The sequence below is a fragment of the Pelodiscus sinensis genome, chromosome 5 (genome assembly GCF_049634645.1).
Source record: "Pelodiscus sinensis isolate JC-2024 chromosome 5, ASM4963464v1, whole genome shotgun sequence".
In the NCBI taxonomy this organism is placed as follows: Eukaryota; Metazoa; Chordata; order Testudines; family Trionychidae; genus Pelodiscus; species Pelodiscus sinensis.
The window spans coordinates 60,814,954-60,839,796 of record NC_134715.1 but is presented as its reverse complement, the minus strand read 5'-3'; the positions used below and the strand labels follow the sequence as shown (position 1 = coordinate 60,839,796).

Here is a 24,843-nt window from a genome sequence, read left to right as displayed (position 1 = left end):
ACTGTCAAGCTGAAGGACTTCTTATCCCAACTCCTGTAATCCTCATTTTTGCTATGTCTACACCAGTGTTTCCTAAACTATGTTCCGCGGAACACTGGTGTTCCATGAACTTACAGGTGTGCCATGACCTCAACTTTGTTTGATTTCTTCTTTGTTTTTCTCTTTTTGTCTGACAACAATATTTTTAAAGAAAATTCATAGGTGTTCCGCATAAAAAAAATATTGTTTGATAGTCCGTGGTCTCAAAAAGTTTAAGAAACACTAGTCTAAACTATGAGCCTCTTCAAGAGAAAGTGCAAATGGAGCACTCATTTGCATATCCTCCTTGGATCCCTTTTGCACAAGGTTTTTGTGCAAAAAATGCTGTGTAGACAGCTCCTTTTTGCGCAAAAAACCTCTTTTGTGCAAGAGCCATTCTTGCTCAAAAATGAAGATGAATGGCTCTTGTGCAAAAGGGGGTTTTTGTGCAAAAAGGAGCCATCTACACAGTGCTTTTTTGCACAAAAACCTCTTGCACAAAAGGGATCCGAGGAGGAAATGCAAATGACAGTGTGACATATGCAGATGAGTGCTCCATTTGCATTTCCTTTTGCGGAAGAAGCTCATAATGTAGAAGGAGCTTTTATGAGGAGTGAGGGAGGTTGAAGGAAGAGTGCTCTATTTCAAAATAAGTGCTGTTTAGACTGCACCAAAACTTGCTATTTCAAAATAAGCTATGCAATTGACATAACTCAGTTTGTGCAGTTTATTTCTAAACATGCCCATAGATACTGTGAGCACATGAGCCTTCTTATCTATAGTATGTGCTTAATTTCAAACACTGAATTCAGGGGGATTTGAGCATGTACTTTAAATGCCTTGTTGAACAGGCTAGAATGAGAGCTATCCAGCTCTGCTTTATCGGCTACTGTATTTTTGTAAGCTTGTCTTGGCTCAGAATAATTTTTAAATGAATTAGGACAGTAACATGAAATAAGGACAAGGCAAGTGATGGAATGTTCTTGTCATCTCAAGATTTTCTTTTCCTCATCATTTCTTCATCCACATTTTTTCCTTCAACACCTTGTTGACAAGTTCATCAATAATAGCACACATTTTACAAGGTTTTCTAATTATGGAGGGGAGATCCATTAAATCAGCTTTTGATTTGGCTTGTGAACAGTCACTTAGAAATGGCATTAAATCAAATACCCTTCACCTCTCACAAATTCTGGGTATGTTTGGATACTGGTCAGAGCATTGCTTTTGAAGTCTATTTCTACAATCTGTTCCAAGTGGATCTCAAATTTAAACCTTCCCAAAACACATTTTAATTGGTTTCTGTATTTCTATCACATTTAGTGATGTTTACTTAGAGCATGGGCATTCAGAGTCTGATGCCAGTTAAGCATCAATGAGCTTAGGTGATTATACTAACATGAGATTTTTTTCCCTCCTATGCTTCACTGCAGCTCATCCTCCATCCTGCTCTTTCAGCTTTTCTTTCCTGCAACTCTAATACCTACCCCAAGAATCTAATTTCTCCAAGCTGCACTTGATGCCCATATGTATCTTCTAGACCCCTCTTTCTATAGTCCATAGACCCTAATCCCTGCAAATCTCTGTGTAAAACTTTCAGCGAACCCCTTTGCCCAACACATTTTAGTAGCTTAGCAAATCTAGCTAGTCACTTGGTATTTGCACTGGCTGTAATCAAGTCTTTCAATGTCTGCATTCTTTAGAATTTGTCAAGACTCTGATCCTGCGAAGATCCAGCCATCACAGACTCTGAATGCAGTAGACAAATCCAGCATAATCTACACAGGCCTGTACTCAGGTGAGGTGCGAAGGGTATGAACGCAAACCACCCAGTGTGATCCCCCAAGGGGCTGATTCTGTCTCACTCCTGTGGGAGAGTGGGGTGGAAATCAGACCCAGTCTTCCCCTGGACAGCTCAGGCAACACACACCATTCCTGCGTTCTCTTACCCAGCTAGAGTACACTTATGTGGGAGACCATAGGGGGTGCATTTTTACCCTTGCTGTTCACATTTCACACACACACACACACACACACACACACACACACACACAAATTCCCATGTTCAGGCCTGCTACAAGACCAGCAACACCTCCCACCCTCGCCCGCATCATAAGATTACTGATAATCAACAGTAAGTAAAGAAGAACTGTTCAAGCAGAGCACTGGAAATAGATTTCAAATCAAAGCTTTAATGAACTGCTCCAAACTTTACAATCTAAGAGGGTTATAGGTCAAAATGTCTTTATGAACCAACCAAAATCTATACAGAAGTATATTGTTCCTTCTCCTTCCCACCCCCCCATCCCCGAACTTTTAAATGTTGAAGCATCCCAATATGTTTAGCTTAAAAAAAGGTTCTCTCTCGATGAAATAAAAGGAATACGGAGTGAACAGAAAAGGGTGGGGCAGATGTTTTCTTCAAATTTTAGCATGTTTCATGAGTATATAAATAATAATTGGCATTTTTTAAAAAATAACCTCTGTGTTCGATATTGTTCTAAATACTGCACCATATTCATATACATTCTTATTCCGGTCAGCCACTACTTAAGTTTAGAAGAAAATGACATATCACATTAGCTAGCCACACTTCTCTCATTCTATAGCTGCTTCTAGCTGACTGGCAGCCCTTGTTATGTTTTCATATTACACAGGAGACTGTTAGAAAAGACTCCATTATAATTATTTTTCAAATATTCTCTATTAAATCCAGGTAGAAAAGTATAAATTCACTGTATGCATGTTTTTAGTATTTCAGCGTGTTCTGCAAGTTGTAGGCAATGCTATGAAGATCAAAGTTGCTGCAGGCTACACAGGAGCCAAGATCTTACAGGCAGAAAAGTCATAATTCAGATTTCCTTCATGCCTTGTCATTTGGCATGACATTCTTGTTGAAGTTAACCATAGCAACAAGCTGCTGGTAGAAATCTCAACTGACATTATGCGTCAGTCACGGTGACTGGTTCTGTTAACAAATATTGCTGAAATTCAGGAAAGTGGAGTCATATGTGTATTAGCAGATAATTCTAAGCTAGAGGTACTGCATATGAACTTCCTCATGAGCAACTGAAAATTAAGATTCTCTTTACCTCCTCAAAAATCAGAAGCAACTTACCCAATTGCAAGCAAATTATCTTTAGAAAAAGCAGCAGCTTCTTTTCTACAAAGTTTTGGATATTCACCTAAGGAGAAACTTTTTTAAAAGTAAGAAGCCAGATTCTGTTTGTGCCCAGTACAGCCATTTTTTTGTGTGGCTCAGGCAAAAGAAAAAAGTACCTGAATCACATTAATAAGGCAGACAAGGATTCTTCTATTTTAGGGGAGTGTCCCTGTGTAGTGTCTTTGTCACAATTCCTGTGCCTAGATTAGGAATAGCAGAAGGTATGGATGAAGTACCTTGGACTCTGACAATCCCCACCAGGGGCAGATGAGAGTTTTGCCGGGCTCAGGGCGGCACAATTTCTCTGGGCCCCCTTTGGAGAAAAAATAGAAAAAAAGGCGTCAAACGTAAGGCATAAATTGCAGGCTATTTTCATATTAAATGTGAATTGGGTAAATTTGATAGAAACTTAATTTAGTTGGATAATTTTTATTCTAATTATATTGTAATTCATTTTTAAACGAAATCTGCATTAATAAAAAGGGGGGGATGTCCAAATGTTGAGCAAAAAAGCACCCTCCTCCCCCCCAAAAAAAACAATCATGGCACCTTTAAATCTCACACTCCCTATCCCCACCAGACATGGCAGGGGAAGAATGTCCCAAGAGCCTTTCCAGCTGAGAAAAACTGAAAATACCAGACATTTTACTGGTCCTCTATTTTCTGGGTTTCTTTTACCTGACAGAAGCCACAAATACTGGACTGTCAGTGCCAATACCAGACACCTGGCAACCCTAGTTGTAACTCGAGCCTGCATTTACAATAGGCCAAGGACGTAAGTCGGGGGATTTTGGCCCCTTCCCCACTTTGGAAAAAGGTCATAATGGTGGTGGGGGGAGGGTCATAAATCAGGCTGTTATAAAGCAGGGGCCTCCTCTATTTGTGGCAGGGGGTGGGAAACCTCTCTTGGGTTAGGGGATACTGACCCTACAGAAAAATCAGATGGGGAACACACAAGCGGGCCGGGGACCAGCAGGCCTGGAGCGGATCTGGCCGGGGGTTTGGACTGTGTCCCAGGGCAGGGGATTGGGGTGCAGGGTCTGGGAGGAGGGTTATGTGGGTGAAGATATCAGAGTGGGAGTGACTGCTCGGCGTTTCTCCCACAGGAGTTGCCTGGCCATGTGCTGGGGGATTAAAAGCCTGAGGGGAGCGGTGATTGGTGGGTTCCCGCAGCTGCCATTGTCCAGGTCTGGCCAATGGGCTTGTGCGGGGGGCAGAAATAGCCATGAGGGACCCTCCCCTGCCGGTTCGCAACTCCTGCACCACAAAGGATCCTGCTGTTCTGTTCTGTGTGGGGCAGTTGTTGCCACGTGGCCGGACCCAACCAGCGCGGAGTTTGCTTCGGCCGCTATAGCGCCTGCGTGGTGGGGACAGGGCTCGAGCTTCCAAAGTGCCACGTCGGGCTCCCTCGCGGGCACCAGGCTGCTGACCCTGCTCTAAGCAGGGCAGATTGGAGTTTTAAAATGCTGGCGCTGGGCCTATTAAAGTGCGGGGCCCGGGGCAGCCACCCCTCTCACCCTGTCCTATATCCGCCGCTGATCCCCACCAACTGTGAGAACAGGCCCTGGAGGGATGTTCCTGTCAGTATATTTTTAGGACATTCTGATATTAAGCAGTCACATTAGAACATTTTGGCTCTCATGTCTTTGGTACATGTGATACCGTAATACTGGTATCTTGGCAATGGCATTAAGGGCATTCTTGATGCATACATGGATGGAAAAAAAAGCAGAAAAAACTTCTATATATTGGTATACACAGGAAAAAAAGCAACACTTTAAAATTTGGATAATCCCTGGATATTAGGGGTTGGAGAAATCATAAAACACCCTTGTTTCCAACAGAATGCACAACATCCTTATGATTTATATTTTGCTTTTGATATTCCCCTCTTTATTTTTCTTTTCTATACATACACTTTGTAACTTTACATCATGTGGAGATAGGATGGTGCCTAATTTCTCTGGATTTTCAAAAGCACTAAGAAAATAGTTTTCCTTCACTGCATTGTTTTATGTGTAAATGCTGACTTTCCTAAACCAGAGTGGCGAACTGAGAAAGATTCATGAAATTAAAACTCTCTAATGCAAACAAAACAAACAAACAATCCCCCCCCCCCCCACACACACACACATACACAAACCCACAGCCAACAGAGTTTGGAACCCACTCATTTTCATTTGTGTCATAGTAGCTTTATGTGCATACAGACACACAAACACTATTCTGAAGATTTGTATCCAGCATTCCTTTCACACCCATAAACAACAAAACCAAACTAAGAAGGCACATACTGAGAAAGGGATGATGTGGCATTATCCTATCCTACTCCCAGTGGCTCTCCAGGAAGTAGCAGTTCCAGAGTTAACAGCATTAACCTCTCTGCTTACCTCTATGAGGCTACAACATGTGCTCTGCACTTCAGTTAGCTAATTCCGTCCATCTGTGCACTTTGCTGGCAGAACTAAGCACTACAGAGTGCCTGAAGTACTGGCCCTCAGCTCCACATAAAACAGCCCCAACCCATTTAATATCATTAACCAGCAAATAAATACCTTAAATTAAACTCAGCCAGTGCAGGTTAGGAAGCCCTTGATGAGAAAATTTGCTCAGTAACAGTTTACTGCCTTCTGCACTAATCTCTGCACTAATCTCTGCTTGTGAATGATTTCTGGGTGTAGGCCAACAAAGAACATATCACATCAGTCTATCACTGAGGTGCCAGACACATTGAGAATTATCAGGTGCAAATTGAAAAGAAATGTTCTTGGCCACAGCTGCTACCTGAACATTCAGTAGCTGACCAGTTTAAATCAGCCTCATGTGGTGTGTATCTGTGTTACAGAGACCACACTTTTGTTACCAGATTCCTCAGGTGGTTTTTCCAACCTACCAACCTTCTCTTTCTTATTCAGATAAAACTTTGAGCCCTCACTCTGCTGTATCAATGACTTGGTTATAATGGAGACACAAAACTGAGTTGCCTCAGAATAGTGAGCCCTGTGCAGACCATGGCCCCACACAAATCTTCTTAGCAACTCACAACCCAGATAGTCAAAGAGGCTCCTGGAGGAGAAATTATTAGCTGACAGCCAGAATGCTCTATCCTGGTTCCACTAGCATAAGCAATTTCCTTATTGAGAACCATCCTTTTGAAAGTACTTTATAGAATTTGAGTCAGCTTTAAAGAGAGCACTTCATTCTGACTTGGAAACGTATTTTGAATATTTCAGGTGCTTTCATTGTGCAGTGACACAGTAGTGTTTGTGACTTCAGAGGGGACTGCAGTATTGTTGTAAGCCATATTGATTCCAGGACATGAGAGAGAAGATGGGGGGAGATAATATGTTTAATTGGACCATCTTTTCATGAAAGAGACAAGGTTTTTAAATCCACACACAAAGAGAAAGAGCTTGAAGGCTTATTTCTTTCACTAATAGATGTTGGTCCAATAAAGATCTAATAAAACATATTACCTTACCCTCTTTTTCTCTCTGAGTAATTAACATTTGACAGTCATCACCTCTGAAAACCAGACTAATTTTATCTAGGTGGTGCACACAACCTTATTCCCAATCACAATATAAAACCACTCACACCAGCCTATATGCAGTCTCATTATGTTGACTGTGTCCCTTAGATTCTAGCAATAGTTCACAAGGTCCCTGTATGGACACTGTCAAATTCTCTTTCAAAGTCAATAAAGTAGATTAAAATGTATTTTAAAGCTGAAACAACAATTTTCTCAATGACTGGTCAAAGAGTGAACATCTGTTCACAATGTGGACTACATAGATGGAACCCAACTTGTTGCTAATATTTCATATACCACCATCATTACATTCAGGATGAGGTAGCCAATATTTTCCTTGGGCTGACAGCAGCACAATACCTCGCACTCCAGACTGCCTACAATCATGCCATCTTTCTAGTTTTGTGGCACTTGTTCTTTTACATATATTTCATCTGAGTTTTGTTAGCAGCTCAGAGTTCCTGCCACTCCCTGTTATCTTGAATTCTGCCATCCTCTGGAGCTTTCTTGTGTTTGAGGCTTTTCATGGCTTCTTTAATTTCATTGGTTATTATTGGGCCTTCTTCTAGTTCTACATCAGTGTTTACATTTTTCTCGCATCTGTGAATGATTGTCAGCTCTGGACAGCTCTGGCTTGTTCATGTGTTTTCAAGAGCTATACAGGAGAGTCCCTGATGGACAGTATCTGTGGTGGTCTGGTTCCTCCTCAGTGGGTCATTGAAGAGGATGAAAGAAAGATGCACAGATTACATCTGGAACATGAGCATGATTGCTGAGCATAAAGCTCTGGAGACAAAAAAGGAAGAATACAAGTCACAGGCAGAACTCTTGAGCAGTATCAAAGACAAAGAGAAAAAAAAAACAAAGAAACAGAGAAGCAACGCAGATAAGATATAAGTCAGGACACCGCTGCAAAGGCAGAAAAAGCAGCATACAAGAGATTTAAAGTACCCCTATGGGCTAGAGAAAGACCAGCCCAACATACATACAATTTGTTAGCTATACCATTGGCATGAAGCATTTTCTGAAAAGGAAAATGCCTTTGAAATATGAAGTGTTCATTACTTTAAAATTCAAATTATGGCTCTGATTTTCCAGGAATGATGACCCATAGTGCCCATGACTTCACAGGGAACTGAGTGCTCTGAAAATCAGAGTAACTTCATTGTGTTGCAGTCAAGTTTTTTGAGTAGAAAAAGACTTGGAAAGTGAAGGTGGAAGAGGCCTGTGTATTCCAGGATGCAAAAATAGCCATGCAGCTGGTGGTAGCATGAGCAGCAGCTTGGGCCAAGCTCCAGTGAGCAACCTTGCCTGGACTCGTGGGTACATAGTAAGGCAACTAGCCTGAGCTACCCTAAGCTATGCAGCTATTTTCAGCATGTTGGCTCAAGCAGAACTTCTGTGAGTGTCTGTTAACACATGCTGGGATGAATGCACACCTATCTGCAGTACACTTAGAGTCTTGTATTCTACATTGTGATGCCCAGACCATTTTATTTTATCTTTCAGAAAAGACACGTACTGTGAGATCAGTTATGGAAAATACAAAGCTATACCTTTAGCTGCTAATCATAAATTAGATAAATGTAGTGACTGAATTGCTCTCTAGAAGAGACAACTATAGTTAGATGGGGTGCTTTATAAATCACACACAGTGTATAGCTGTAATAGAACACAGGAAGGTCACAACAACAAGTATAGAGTCACTGTTTAGTTGTCAAATGCTTAGCAGTTAGCTAAGAACATAGATAAATAGCACCACAAATGCTGCACACACATAATCCACTATCCACAACGGGACAGTGCCCCTATATGAATAAATACGCAGATGGCTCATGTGTAAAATTATACAGACATAAAACATATGGAGAAATATGAGTGGACTAAGATTAACTAGTATGGTTTAAAATGAAGCAATCATGGTGTAAATCTTCTGTAATTCATAAGATTTGGGTACTGTTTAGAAGATCTGTGATGGGTTCACTCAGAGTCTCAGGCCAGTCACTTAATACTCCTGACTTAGTTTTAGGTAGAAAAATAAATTAACATTATCCTGTCTCCCAGAAGACTTCTGTGTTTATATTTGTAAAGTGCTTACAGATCTTCAGGTTAAAGCTTTATATAAGTACAAGGTATTCACATTTATTATAAATCTCATCTGACTAAGATGTTGGCATTTGTTTTTGAGAAAGTAATGTGGATATTCAAGTGTTGCAGTCATTTTTGTGTTCTAAAGAGATCTGACAAAGTATTGTACAATAGACACACATTACATAAGAGTAGTCAATATAATACAAAAGTCACCAGCATTGAAGAGATGAAAAGATTGTAACCAAGGTTGTGAAGGAAAATATGCATTGTTCATTGTGTAATATGAAGGAAGTTAAATGGATTATCATTGGGAAGTACTCTGACCCAGCACATTTCAATTTATGTACAGTAGTTATCAGAGAGAAGGTATTGTGTGTTGAAAATGGAAAATGACATCAAAGTCAACAGACTACCAAAGGAGTCAAAGAGCTACCACAGGCACAATGCCATTGTTTGAGCAAAGTTCATCAGGGATAGATAATATGACCTCCTGAGGTCTTTTCCAGCCCAAATTTCTATGAGTCTGAAAGTGATCTGAGGGGAGAAAATGCAAGTTTTTACAGTATCTACAGGCACGTTTGATACTGTCTGCTACTTCAGAAGCTATAATACTTTTACATTTTTAAAATTACAGCTACAAACAGGCTGGCAAGTCAACAGAATGAATCCCAAAGACTCAAGAACTTGCCAGAACTTCTAGTCTTTGATTATGAGAATTTACTACTTCTAAATTTAAATGATGCTAGAAGAGATACTGGGAGGAAGCATGTAATAAATAATCATTTATTCAAGACACACACATGCACAAAAAAGGAGTTATGGTAGACAGAGGCATGAAACAATAAATACTCCAGAAAAAGTTTGAAGAGCCAGCACAATAAGTCATATTTATCTGTGATGTAATGCTCTTAACATTATGGGAGGTAAAAGAGGGATTAAACCTAATAAGAGAAAGTATTTCATATAGGAACCTGAAATGGATATCCATTAGGTGCATGGATCAAAATATTCTGGTACTCTAGAAGGGGCTAGTTAGACCCTCTTTATAAAATTGTGTCCAAACATAGAGGCAGAAAAGACCAGATAAACAGGAATAAGATTAATACAAGGGTTTGGAGACTCATCATAGGGAAGAAGTTTGGAAAAACTGGGATTTTACTTGCTGATTAAAACACCTTTAAAGGGAGGGGATGGTGACTGATGTTTCATGGATTCTAAGGAAAGTGGTGGTGGACATGCTGACTTAATATATTGTAGGACTTTAAAACACAGACTATGAATTATGAAAATAGAAGGGAAAAATCAATTCCAAACTGTTCCAAGGAGAGGTTGGCAAATGACAGAATAAAAACAACATATTTGGGGGGGTGGAGTAGGCACACAAAGTTATATACCTATAATTTTATTTCCATTTGTTAGTATACCAATTTCCTCCAAACAAGTGAGGGCTGTTCATGTTCCTCTCCTATGACAATGCAATACAATGCTGCCACTGCTTTTGGCTCAAGGCTCAGTCTGTGCTCTATAGACAAATTTTTCCATTCAGAACTGAGTCAGAATGCAGCAGGCTTGCCTGGCTGGCACCCTTGCTTGTGGAATAGAGAAGAATCCCCAGAAACGGTACCGCCAAAATTAGGATTTGGATGAAGAATGAGAAGCAATTTAGGAGATATAAAATGTCTGTAAAATATTTTTTTAATATTTAAAGATATAAGCATAGAGAGGTTTAGAGCCTAGGAAGATGGAAGAATTGAAGTGTGAGAAATGTATATTGCAGTATATTATTCAATTATCAGATGCCCCATGTGCTTTAAATGGCTCCAGGAAGGATGCAGAGACTGAACTAGAACACAGTCTGTGTGGAAGCTGTTTCTTTGTGTCTGTAATTGTAGCTACTTCATTGAATAAATACCTCCTGTTGAGGAAAATCCATAAGTTCAGAACAGAGAAAATGAAAGTCAGAGAATGAAAAAAAAATAAGAACAAAAATTAGATGGGAGGGAGAGTGGAGTGGGACAGAAGTTTAATGCAAAAGGAGATGCGAAAAAAGAACAGTGAAAATAATTAGTATGTTTACATTTTTCAGTGGTATATCCAGCAGTATCCTTAGTATGCAACAGAATAATATTTAGATGCTGATTCTTGGAGAAATCTGGATGAAAGAGAAATCTGGCCCTTGAAGAAAGCTGGATGTTGCCAATACAAGAGCAGGGCTCTACTAATGCGGAAGGAAAAGGACACTTTCTTACTTAGATGGAGTTCAAAGTGTGTTTATCTTTCAGCAAAGTAAAAACCTAATCTGCTTCAGCCTTTCAGATCAAGAGACTGTTCAAAAGAGGATTTTATTCATAGTCAATTCAAAGTGCATTTATAGCCATATACAAACAGTTCAATCCAGTATTTGGATTAAGTGACCTTCTTTAGGGAATTAGGAGCATTCAGCAGCAGAAGCACAATTTAAAAAGATACTCCGTACCAATCAGAATTGTGCTTCTGTTTCAGAAGTGAGCCCTGATGGCAGCAAGATTCCCCACAGCTGAAGAAATACAGATGATATGAAATCAACTGGGAGGAATGCTGTTCATACTGAGACTTGCATCTATTTGATGTTGTGAATTTTTTAAATCTAGTTTCTTTTTGGTTCTTTTGAACAAGGCTAATAATTCTCTTAAGAAAGTCCAAATCTCTGATTTGGCTTTGCTGGTGGCTAAAAAATAAAGAGTCCTATTTTGAACGAGTGGTGAATACACCCTTTCCATAACAGAGGAGTAACGTTCATATGGAGGATACTGATAGCATTGTAACTAAAAAGCGAAATGGAGGAAAAGTGAAAGGTAATGCAGGAAATACAGTGAAAGAAAAATAAATATGGTGGAGAAAAAAGGAATAAGAGAGATAGTAGTATGTTGTATAAGGTGAATTCTTTCCTAAGTATTACTGAAAATACCTTAAAAGTCTCAGAATATGAAAAAGAGGCTTATAAAAGAATAAAAGGAGACGATAGTTAAATAGACCCTGCCCCTTGCGTCAGTGTCACCCTCGACCAAAACCCAGGCTCAGTGATTTAAAAGATTGACACAAAGTATTAATTTTTTTATTTGTAAGATGAATGTAAAATTATTTTTTATATTTATGATAGATATTTTCTTTTTCTAATGTTTTCTTGCTTTCATGTACTAAATACTTTTGTTTGAAACCAGATGGATCACTTACAAACTCCATGTACACATTTTTCTACAACTAACTACTAATAATATAGATGTGCCCATCAGCACCATTGGCACCAGTGCTTTGGAATCTAGAAGTAGGACGAGGCTTCAGTATTCCTGCAATAATTTTGCTCTTGTATCTATCAATCCCAGCTTCTCATGGCCACTCTTAGGAATAGATCCCTTTTAAAACTGTGCTATAATCAGAAGTGAAAGTGGCCAAGATAGTACATCAGCAAGAAAGAAGTTGCCATCAAGTACCAGCCTGCCCATTGCCATTGTTAAAGGGCTGATGTGGCAGTGCTTTAACATTATCACCCCTTTTGCTTCTGCTACTGGCAGCGCTGCTGGACCCTACCAGCAGGGCCATCAACAGCGGGGAGCTGCTCCCAGGCCCAGTGATTTAAAAGGCCCTGGGGCTGCCAGCCCTGGGCTCATCAAATCATTGCCAGAGCCCCAGAGTTCCCAGCTGCCACCATCGCAGCAGCAGCCGTGAAGGGCTGGGGCAGTCTGATCCCCAGGCCTACACCTTCTGCCCAAGCCATCCCACCTATCTTTCCCAGGCTGCATACCAGTAAGTCCCAGCCTTTTCTTTCACCCCTGACTATAATGATACATTTGGTTCACAGAAGAATGAGACCTGTGTTAATAACTGTTGGAATTACAAAAGGTAATAAAGTACTGCCATACTGTGTGCCAGAGATGGACAGACGTGAACTGGGAAACTGCAAAAGGGGAGAGGGTGGGAGAGATATTCTCCTCTGTATCAGAGAGGTAAACAGAAGGGTATGTCTATTTCTCCCTTAGAAAACAAATGACAATTTTTGATCTGGGCTAAATCTCCTAATGACATGAGAGGGACTCACCCAGTGAGGGACAGAGGATAAAAAGTATTTGAACATTGTGATCTTTCCCAAAGATCCAGGCTAAAACTGAAGATATATTAGGAACAGCAACCTATTAACATCTTCATATATATATATATTAATAGAGCAGAAATGTTCAAAATAGTTTCTCCACATAGTTTGCACACATACCAAATTCAAGCAGTCAGCTGCTTATTTAAGGATGCAGTTTGATTTTTGAACACGAGGTTAGTATTAGGCTACATAGCTGTACATTTGAGCACTTTTTTATCCCTGACATCAGTAAAGTTCTCAAAAATATTTTCACAGATCTGAGTAAAATTTTCTGCAATTTTAAGTCTCCATTCTTAAATTTCACATAGCACAGCACAGCACAATTATTTCTTTCAGCAACAATATACTAACATCAATTTTTCCATACAATGGGTTTGCCATCTGTTTTTTTCCTACAAGTTGTTTAGATGACATTTCATCAAGATAGGTCACCATGTTTATAAACTGACTCCAATCCAATGTTTTCCTCACTGATGTTATATACAATTTCAGTTTCCTGTTGTAATACTGCTTTGTTGCATTTCTTATTTGTATTGCTTCTATTTACTCACATTTATTTTGGTCACATCTCATCTTTCTTCAGTCACTTCTTTTCTTTGAGCTTCTCTCATGTGTCTTTTTTGTTGTGTCTGTCCACAGTTTACATAATCTGCGCTTGGCTTCTTACCTACCTCCATCTTATTTACAGTCTCCAGCTGGAACCACTACTGTTGCATTTCATTTAGATTCAGCATCCTTCCTTCAATCTAACAAATCTCCTTTGTTGTTACCAAGCAGTTTCTGACTTGCAGCTGGTTCAGCAAAGAGTAAAATTTTTCATTTTATTTCTATATTGAATTGACACTTTTATCTTCTGGATTATTCTGAACATTATCACACCCACATGTGTGATCATTCCCCTCTTGTTCCTCTTGGCACTTCTACTTGTATCTTCAACTGGAACGTAGATTTAATTCTGCCTTGTATATGTTTTCTTGTGTTGCATACAGATAAGGAGGGTGTATTATTCATTTTGCATTGACGTCATCTAGAAGAGTTTTTATTCATCTCTCATTTATTCTTCAGGATTTTCTTTGGTTTCTTCTTGCAGTAACATCCAAGTTCCGTTGTTCCATTCCACAACTTTAGCCACGTGTCAGAAACCCTGCTCTTCGGCCTCTTGTTCTCTGTTGCTCTGCACATTCACATCCTTATGGCCTCTGCTGAGAGACTGGAGACTTCCTAAATAACAGTGACTGTGACTGGGTGTAATCACAGAGGTCCCTTTGGGAAACCAACTTCCCAAAAAGGGAACAAACACCACATAAATCCATCTTTGTATAAAAGTTTTACATAGAGAAAGCTCATGAAGTAAGCTCTCTTTATCAATGAAAGGGAAGCAGTTACTTCCCCTGAGGGAGCACATGAATTCAGTCACATCAAAGTAAGTTACTAAATAAAATTAATAGAAAATACACAGCTAAGTCTAATTCATGCTACATGCAAATTCTTACCCTAAACAGCTGTGTTTACTTCAGGTATAAGCTTCAAATCAGAGGGTTGTTGTTGGTTTGGGTTTTTGTTTGTTTTTATTTTTAACTTTGACTTGGGTCTCCAGCCCTCATCAAAGTTCCTTTGCATCTTCTTAGATCAGGGCAGCGTTTCTCTATTTAGAACTGTAAACAGAACTGTAAACAGATTTATACTTCATCTCTCTAACATCACATAAAAGAATGTCGTGTACACAAAAACAGAATATACAGATTCAGCATATTGTAATATTAAAATTGGTAGTTTACATGAAGCATTTTGCATAAAGCATCTTTGATTTACACATATTTATATGCCAGTTTTCATAAGGCATGGGGAGGATTGCCATAACAATAGTGCCCATGGTTCTTGAAGTACAACCAAAAAACAATATTGTATGATTTCCGTAACATTTGCTTAGTTTGCAATACAAACTATTTTGTTATTCTAATCTCCAGCACTGCCAGCTTAGTCTGAGATTGGAAACGCAAATTATATTCTGAAGGACAGATTCAGATCTAGGGTACACTATTGGATTCAACAGTTCAGCTTTATACTAGTGTGAGAGAAGAATCTAGATATGTATTTTGCATCAGTACCAGTAATGAAGATTCTTCAGTCGGCTTTTTGTTAATGCTTTTATTGATGAGCATGCTGCAGAATGACATCTAGCACAAACATCAACAGCTGTATTGTTTCTGTATTGCTATCCAGAATACAATCTGGCGCTGTTATGTCTGACATATAGGATATGTCCAGAATGAGCTCTAAAAATCAAAAAAAGATTGAGTATCTTTTTTTTATTTTATTTGGAAAGACTATTTTGAAATTTGTACATCTACATGGTACCAAATTTCAAAATAAAGTGCTCTTTTGAACCATCCCTTATTCCTCGTAGAATGAGGTTTACAGGGATGGCGAAAGAGTATGTCAATTATTTAAAAAATTTTCAAAATAGCGGATGCATTCCTTGGACACTGTTTTTATTTCAGGATACTTCCAGTATCCTGAAATAGCAATGCCGTCTAGACATACCCATATTCAGTTGGGGTTTTCCCCTTTTTTCCTTATTTGTATTTCCTTGCCTTGTTAATGTTGAAGCATTTGTCTCCTATAGCATAGTATATTAATGATCTCAAGTTATTACCATACACCTTTGTCACCATGGTCCTCTTGTATATTTATCTGCACACGTAGTTCATGTACTAGTCATATAAATCAATTCATTGTCATTACACCATTGTGGTGGGGTCATGTTCTCATAGTCAGAAATTCTTCTTAAACATTCTATTTTCGGCTCCCCAATACTTGAGGTTTTCTGATGGGCCATTTACCTGTTCAAATTTCTTAGGCCTCAAGCCTTATGGTAACCTGCTGAAGCTAGGATTTTACAGGAGACAAATCTGTAGGTTATTTGCATTACTGCTGGATATAATGCAAATCAGTGAATATAAGGCAAGCTAGCCCTAAATACTATATGTATGCACACCTCATCTCCGGCTCCCACATCACAAACTGCAAACAATTCAGTTATTTCCTTCAGAAGGATAAGAGGCTGAGTTAAACTGAGTGTTCTGTGAATCTTTTAATCCAAGCCTTAAAATAATAAAGATGAAATCCTGTGCACACTGAAGCCTCAGACATAAAGACCATCAGGAAAAAAGGGACAATCATGATAATACCGTAAGATCTTTTGCACATTGAAGGCCACAGAACCTCACCCATCCATTTCTATAATGTGCTAAAAACCGTTAGCTGAGTTACTAAATTTCTCAAATCTTGATTTCAAGTCAAGTTCCCATTGAAATCAGTAGGAAATAGAATTTTACTCTATGCTTTTCCCTCACTGGCAGTTATTTATAAGTGCCTCTATACAGAATCTTTGCCCTATCCAAAAATAATTCATTTCATGACTGTCAGATTAATCATGGGAAAAATGTAATGATTAAATACACAGAGACACATTTTGTATCCTCCCCATGCTTAGAAGAGGCAACATTTCTCAGCGTGTATTGTCTATCCCTTTTGTGCCAATCCCATCTGGCTGATGTATGAGCATGACCATGACCCCTTGTTGTGTTGCAGTGATATGAGTTAGCAAGCAGCTCGGTTCAGAAAGAGATGGAGAGAAACAAACTAATAGTACCTTTGTTTGGTGACATATGTTAATAAACAAAATAAATCAATTTTAAGGACACATTTTAAATCTATTATCACACATAGCCAGCTACTGATGGTTTGATATAGTGCTATTTAATTGTCTCCTCCCTATGCTTCCTTCAGTTTTCATATGAGAAATACATTACACAAAGCAATAGTAAAACAACATGTTCAATATCATGCACTATTTTTCCATATCACGTGCAAATGAATCAGTTAACAAGTGGATTGCAATTTCTTTCAGCATGAGCCACCACAATCATCCAACAAAATTCAATATTTTAAAAAAGGAAAATGTTATTGAATTAATGCAATAAAGTAATCAACAAAATTAGGATAAATACTGTATTTGCTAAGTTTTGTGGGCCAAATTCTAGGGGGAGTTTAAGTTGGTTTATCAAGCTTTTCCAATGTCTGCATCCCAGTAGTCTAGCGGTGCCTACTCTGATTACCATGATTGTCTAATGATCAGTTGAGTGCAAGGACTGTGGCAGTGATTACCTTCTACATAAGGATTTTAGGTTTCTTGGCACAGATTCTCAAAGATATTTAGGTACCTAACTACCATTAAAGATCTGCGTCCTTGTGCCCTTTTTTCTTTGTGTGACTGCACAAGTATTTGCCACCCTCTTGCCCTATTAAACTTACACTAGCCTACAGATGTGTAACTTACACATAATTTTTGAATCTGGTTGTGACACTTTGCAAGTATAGAGTTCCTTAGCATGAAGAAGTCTTGGCTTTTCCTGTTAGAGACAGCTCCCCAACTCCACCATCCATGAGCAATAAAATTATCCCTTTATAAGCCTACTCAGACCCTGCTGTCTCTTTACCAGTTAATAATATGCATTCTCCAAGCCCTGAGACCCTTTGAAATGTCCACCCCTTGTTCCACTGAATGCACACTCTAGTCACAGATTAGCTACTTCCAAAGGAACAGTGCCACCAGTGCCTTAAGATGGCAACCCTATTTAAAAACACAGCACTTAGATCTGGCTATTTGCATAAAATCATAATTTATTTGAAGCTCTTACAGCAAGAGTATAGCTAGCTATAGCAAACAATAGTACATTACCTTGAATTAACTTCTTGTGATCGGAATATTTTTGTACAGCAACCTACATTTTCATAGGGTAACTCAGTCAGACCCGTCAACTTGGGGGAGGGGCAATAGCCCCAGGGCCCAGCAGTTCAAAAGGGCCCAAAGATGCTGCCGTTGCGACTGCAGCAGCACCACCACATGAAACTCCAGGCTCTTTAAATCGCCACTGGAGCACCCTATTGTGTGTTACTGGTGGCTTTGAGGGCTGGTTGGGGGCAGGATGCACCAGAGCCCAGGTGACACTGAGTGCTGGCTTTCCCTAGCCCATCCCCTTCTGCCCGAGGCTCTGCCCCTTCCAGGAACATGGTGCCATCCTCTCTTCTCCCATTGCATTGGGGTTTGGTGAGGCTGTCAGCTCTCCTGAGTTTGATAAAAGATTTGGGAGCAGAATTTCAAATGAGCATATGGGACTAACTGGTGTCTAACTCTCACTGACTTTCAATGGATGTTTAGGATATGTTTACAAAGCAAAGAATTACCCATAGATGACACATGCCAGCTGACTCTGATTTAGACTGTGGGACTGCAAACATGAACTCTCAGAATCTCACAAGGTCCCAGAACCTGGGTTCCAGTTTAATCCCAGAAGTCTAGATTGAAAGAAACAGCCCTGAAAGTTTTAATTTGCTGTATATGTAACCACCCAGGAGCAGATTTGAACCCAGGACCTCAGTAAAGGAACCTCTATAGCTTGAGCTATAACACCAGCTGCTGCTTAGCTTAGGCTGTAGAGCTCCCTTTTTCTTAGCTGTTGCTGTAAGTGGTCTAAGTGCCACTGCATGGGACAGTGACCATAGGTGTGTGAGTTACATATACACATAGTACATACTACTCCATGCACTCATCCTCTCATGAAAACTCCCTCCTTTAAATCTATATGAGATTGGATAGCTTATTTTATTACATTTTAAGGTTATAGTAAACAAAATGCATCCCTTTGACCTGGCAAATAGAAATATTGTTAGGCACAGGAGTTCAGATGAGCTTTCTTTCTACAGCAAGGCCATTGTATCTTGTAAAATAACATTAATCTACAAAACCCTAGTAAATAAAACAAAACTGAGTATAAATATTAGATGCATTCTGGCAATTTCAGAGGAACATGAATGTTAAGAATTCTGTGAATATAGAAATGACACTCTGGAAATACTGCAATTTCTTTCCTGGAATGGGAGACAAAAGTTATTTATTCTGATGTCCCAAACTTCATTTCATCATTAAAGCTTATTGTTTTCGCTACAGGAAGGGAGGAAAAAAGGATTTGTTTTTAATGTGTAATCATATGCATTTGCATCAAAGAATATTTTAGGTTTGTTGAGGTTTCTTTCCTTAAAGTCAGATAGTTTCTAGCTAAGGACTGCAAAAATGTGTAATTGGTCTAATAAACCTAATACAGATGGGTTACATTCCCTGCTTGCAGGAAAAGGTACAATTCTTGTGGAGTCAATGGTGTTTGTACCCTCTTGTATCAGCAGTGAATGTTGTCATAATACTTTGTTTCTCATTGCTCAAGAGCTACATAGTACAGACTTGCCCATGTCTTTGTCATCCTTGAGCCTTAACTACAAACCAGCTAATTTAAATTTTCCTTTCTTAATTATTCCAAACTCAAAATTTGATTCTATTGGCATTATGTCAACTGTTTGGTAACTGATGAAGCACAAATTCTTCGTTCTAAAAAATTCCCCCTTTCCCCCTCACAAATGTGCAAACATTACAAAAAGCTGGATTTTAGTGGTTTAGCTTTGTATGTACTATTTTTCCGTGTACAGCATTAGTGCTATGTGTAGAAAGTGTATGCATCAAATTTAAGGTAAGGACTGAATTAAAATATGAAATATTTAATTGTTCTTGATCTAAAAATCTTGGCACTCTATTTTCTTTATTCACTTCATTAGAGCTGGGTTAAAATTTTCAAGCAAGTACTGGATTTGCCAAATAGCAAATTGGGGATGACAAACTATTCATGATTTAACCAAAACACCTTTGAGGGCAAGGAGACTGTAGGTGCATGGATGGAGAGCTACTTCCCCAGCTCCTACATACCCTGTGATTAGGGGACTCACCTGGGATGGGATAGCTGTTTTATTTCTTAGAGATCAACCTCTATCCCAGGTGAGTGCCTAATACTCTCTCAATATCTCCTGTTAAAGCTGTGAATACTGAAATAGTTAGCCAAAGAAAAAGCATGAGTCTGATTCCATAGACTGGTAATTAGGGTGAGTACCTAGGATGTGAGAGACTTAAGTTTAAGTTTCGTCTCCAATAACAATTCTTTACACAAAAATGGATCAGCTTCCACAGGAGAGATTGAGGGGGGCTGCAGTACCAACACCTGCCACCTCTTTCTGCAGTGACTTTGACACTCTAGCCTTTTGCTTTTATTATTAAAGGTCAAATACATCTAGAAAATACAATTTTGCTGACTTTTCATTTCAACAAACATTTTTAAAAAATTGTTTTGCTTTAGATTAAATAATATTTTCTTCGTTTTCTATTTACCGAGGTCTGCATATTATAATAAAGAAATTACTTCAGCTAAAGGAAGCAACCATCCCACACTTGTCTACCAGTTTCCAAACACTTCCTGTTTTATGCAATTTTTTCTCTTCTTCAGATCTGCCTAAAGTTGAAACAGGAGAGAAACTATTATCTTGTCTATACTTCAAATGTTGCAGCTGTGCCACTGTAACACATCAGTGTAGACACTACCTATGCAGATGGGAGGGGATTTCCTGTTGGAATAGGCAGTTTGCCTCCCTGAGAGATGGTAGCTAGATCAACAGAAGGATTCCTCCATCAACTAGTGCTGCCTATCCAGGGGATTAGGTTGGCCCAACTTCGTTATTTGGGGCAGTGGTGAAAGTAACTTAAAATGTTACTACAAGTACTGTCCTATTGTAACCTGGGTCTCTGACAGCTCTTTAAATAGCTCCCTGATGGCTTTTGCTGCAGCTTAGCCAGCCCTTGCCAGAGCTGCGCATCAGGGCATGCCTGCTTACTTTCACATCTGCTCAGGGGTGCAGATTTTTCTAATCCCTATGTGACATAGGTGGACCCACCTAACATTTTAATACAGATGAGTTCTAAATCTCACTCAAAGAAGGTTGACAGCAGTTGGGGAATAACCTCTCCCACAGGGTCTTTACACTTGTCAGTTATATTTCATTTAGAGAAATATGGTGGTCCATTCTACCAGCTACCGCAATGGGTGTTTTTGGTATTCTTTCCAACCTAATTGGGGTATTGTCCATCACAATAAGTTAGACAGAGAGGCCCTCTGTATGTCTAAATGGGCACAAGTTCACTAGAGTCATGGAGCTACTCTGATTTATGACAGCTTTGAACCTGGCACCAAAACACCAGCACTGTCTCTGCAAAAAAGCTAGTATCAAGCAAATGTAAAGATCTAAACTCTTCACCGCATCTTTATTACCATGTCTTAATATAAGCTGTGATTTTACACTGATATAGTTAAACCAGTACAAAACTGTGTAGACATGCTTATTTTATTTTCAACCAATCCTATTTTCAGTTAGTTTAAATTAATTAGAAACAGGTTAAAGTCCATCTTAAACTGAAGTGTGTGTTTATACAACAGTTTATATCAGTTTAATTAATCCTGTGCTAGTTTGTGTGGAGACAAAGCCTTATGCTTAAGGAAGAGCTGTGAGCCAAGATCTGTGATATAAATGAATAGAAGCATAAGATATAGAGATGGTCCTGGGAGGCATTCATGGGGTCTAGCTTTCCATTCTCCTAAGAAAGAATGGAGGTCTTCAGAGCTGGATTTGATGAAAATTCATTTCTGAAAATAGGCTGGATATTGGGACACCAATGAGGAAATGTATGTTCTGCCTAATGCAGGGACTTAAGCAGGGTGTCCCCAAATCCAAGTGAGTTCCATGACCACTTAGCTATAGAGTCAGTGTTTTCATTGTTTCAGTCAGAAATTCCATCCTAAATGTGAGAAACCTTCATCATGACAGTTTCATCAAAACCACATATTTTATGGAAACATTCAGTTTGGATGAAATGTCATTTTTGAATGCAGAAATGTTTAGTCAAAAAAGTTTTGATGAGCTTCAGTGACTAGAGTGAGTAATGGAAACTGAGCAAACAGACACTCTCACTATTTTATATCATTCCAACAACAAAGGTTTTCCAATACTATATGATGGGGACCGTACAAGTTCCTAAATAGATAGAAACAAGGTTACAAAACTTTGTTCTCCAGCTTAATTATACCTCTCAGCTGCTGGCCCCCTTGCCGCTAAACAAGCTCTGTCCCCAGCCCCAGATAAGCTCCCAAACACTGGCCTCTCTGTTGACAGACTCCCATTCAGCCCCTGCTCCCAGCCAGCCCCAGTTCCCAGCTCATAAGTGTGTCTGCTCCAGGAGCTCTTTGGTCCAGCAACATCCATGGTCTTGCCAGAGCAGAGTGTCCTGGATCAGAGAGATTCAACCCGTACAATACCTAGTATGATGTTGCTTTGACTGAAGCTCATTGGTGCTGCTCCAATACAAAAATGATCAATTTTGAAATTAGAAGATGACAGCAATATTTCTTTTAAAAAATGCTAAATGATTAAACAAGTGTCTACTAAATCTGGATAAACAATGGACCATGTCTTCAACTGGTGTAAATCAACATAGTTGACTGACTTCACTCATTCACACCAGCTGAGATTCCAGCCCAATGTTTTGTTTCTGCAGAATATGGCTTATAACCTAGAGTTAAACTTCTCAAAAATGAGGATTAAAAAAGAAATGCTGACATAGCCTTACTTAAACAGACATTGAAAGATGCCCCTATAGTGGAACAGAAAATATCGTTAGCATTAATTTCCATGATGCATTCTCTTTCATTCTAAACACCTGCTCACAAGCCAACAAGATTAAACATACTCTCCTGCTATCTTTCTGTACCTCCATGACTACCCATATATAAAATTCACAAGTAGATTTAAAAGCCAAATGTTATTGGAGGTAGGTTGTGCCATAAAACCTGTGTTCAATAAATTAACCATAGAGGCATTTAAAGTGCCTTAGTTCAATTTCAAATGTTGTCTGAATAGCTTTGATTCAATAGTTCTTGCTGGGTCCTGTGTTTGTTAATTTCTTCCTCATTTGCTTTTTAGCAGGTTGAGAGCTATGTTTGAAAGGGAGAAATAACACATAAAACCAACCCTGCATCCTTCCATCTTTTACCAAACTATTGCTACTCAGCTTAAACAACTTTGGTTGTTTGTACTACTACAAGTGCTACACCAAAATGTATCATGTATTTTATACAAAAAAATAAAAATTTTGTAAGGCTTTGACAGTGCAATTTAAATATTAGGCAACTGAGAAAAGGAAATTGAAATAAGAAATAAATTAAGGAAAACTTGATAAATGTGAATATGATCTGATACAAGAATGTTTCAGGCTAAGAGAGTAGAAATGGTAAATATAATTCTATACTATGTAAAAGTCTAAAATTAATGCAAAGGGTATATATTTGGTTTCGACTGAAAGTCTGAGTAGCCATTAGTTGTGTGTTTTTGTTTGGGGTAGTGAAATAATGTGTAGATATGCTAGGAGTCATTTTGATTTTGATGTTACTAAAACTCATTTTTGTGGTTTTACAAGCACAACCAAAACATGAAGATGTTTAGAGTTAAATTTTCTCTTATTAATCCCTTTCTGAGAAACTGATGTGAATAAATGACTCCAGTATTGCTCAGTCTCTGACACTGAGCTTCCTGTACTGCAAGAGTGGAATTTGCATCTAGTTTCTAATTTGGTTATAGCTTTTGTTCAGACTTTGGAACTAAAACCAACCAGATCAGTTGCCAACCTATGAAACTGTTTGCCAGAGGATGTGACAGCCAAGAGTATAACAGAGTCCAGAAAGATACATAAATAAAGGATAGGTCCATCCATAGCAGGGGAGCCAACAGAATTGCCAATGATGACGGTGGGGGCAGCTCTATGTTCCCAGATAGGATGGGGCCTCGGGCAGAAGTGGCAGGGTTGTGGGCTAGCCTCCCCCTGCTAGTCCTTCAGCACCACCCAGAACATGCCACATTTTTCAGATGTCTGAGGTACCATCGTCATTTAAGAATCCATTGGCGTGGTATCCTTGGCAATTGTTGGTACTTTTGCTTTTACTTTGTTGTGATCATTGCAGTAAGATAATACAGCAATTATATTACACTGATAGTCTGTATTGCATAATACTAGTTTTATAATGATGAAGTAAGCCAAACATACGAGCATAACTCTCAAGAATTATTTACTTTTAGGCTGTGTCAACACTGGTGCGATCTTGCACAAAAGCGGCCGCTCTTGCGGAAAAACTTGTTGCCTGTCTACACTGGCTGTGTGTTCTTGTGCAAGAAAACTGAAGTTCTACTGTATGAAATCAGGGCTTCTTGTGCCAGAACTCTGATGCTCCCACTCAGGAATAAGCCATTTTGCACAACTGTTCTTGCGCAAGAGGCCAGTGTAGACAGGCAACAAGAATTTCTTGTGCAAGAAAGCCCTATGGTTAAGCTTTCTATCAGAGCTTTTTTGCCCAAGAGAGCATCTACACTGGCATGGATGCTCTTGCGCAAAAGCACATCTCTTGTGCAAAAGCACATGCCAGTGTAGATGCTCTCTTCTGGAAGAGTTTTTGCAGAAGAACTCTTCTGCCAAAGAGTTCTTGTGCAAGAACCTGCCAGTGTAGACATAGCCTAATTACTGTCCAAAGATTATATCTGAATGTACTACATATACCTGTACTTCTGCTTTGTCTCATAGGAATGTACTGAAACTAATGTCTTTTTGTTGTTGTTTCTTTAACTTAAGCATTTAAAAGATTGTGTGATTAGAAATGGCAAAAAGTGAAACATTTATTACTGTAATGAAGGCACAATCCTGCTCTAGATGAAATCAATAGAAAACTCTCATTGGTTTTTGTGTTAAAGAATCAAACCTTAAGATCCCAGTGCTCATTAAAGCAGACTTCCATTCTCTTTTAGTACACATATTGTATGAGACTTACTGTAATTAAATTACTCCCACCCCCACAAAAATAGCAAAAAGCATCTTTCCAGTTTTGGAATACCTCAGAAGATTAAATACAAGTTTAATATCCAGATTCCCTTCAT

General features: G+C 39.0%; 1 long non-coding RNA gene across 1 annotated transcript in view; it reads right to left on the bottom strand.

Moving 5' to 3' along the window:
* Positions 1-552: 552 nt before the first annotated feature.
* Positions 553-24,843, bottom strand: part of LOC142829615 (uncharacterized) — a 40,064-nt gene continuing 15,773 nt past the window's right edge. Inside the window, exon 3 of the long non-coding RNA XR_012904199.1 lies at positions 553-3,494. This is a non-coding gene — a long non-coding RNA (uncharacterized LOC142829615). The remainder of the gene's footprint in view (positions 3,495-24,843) is intronic.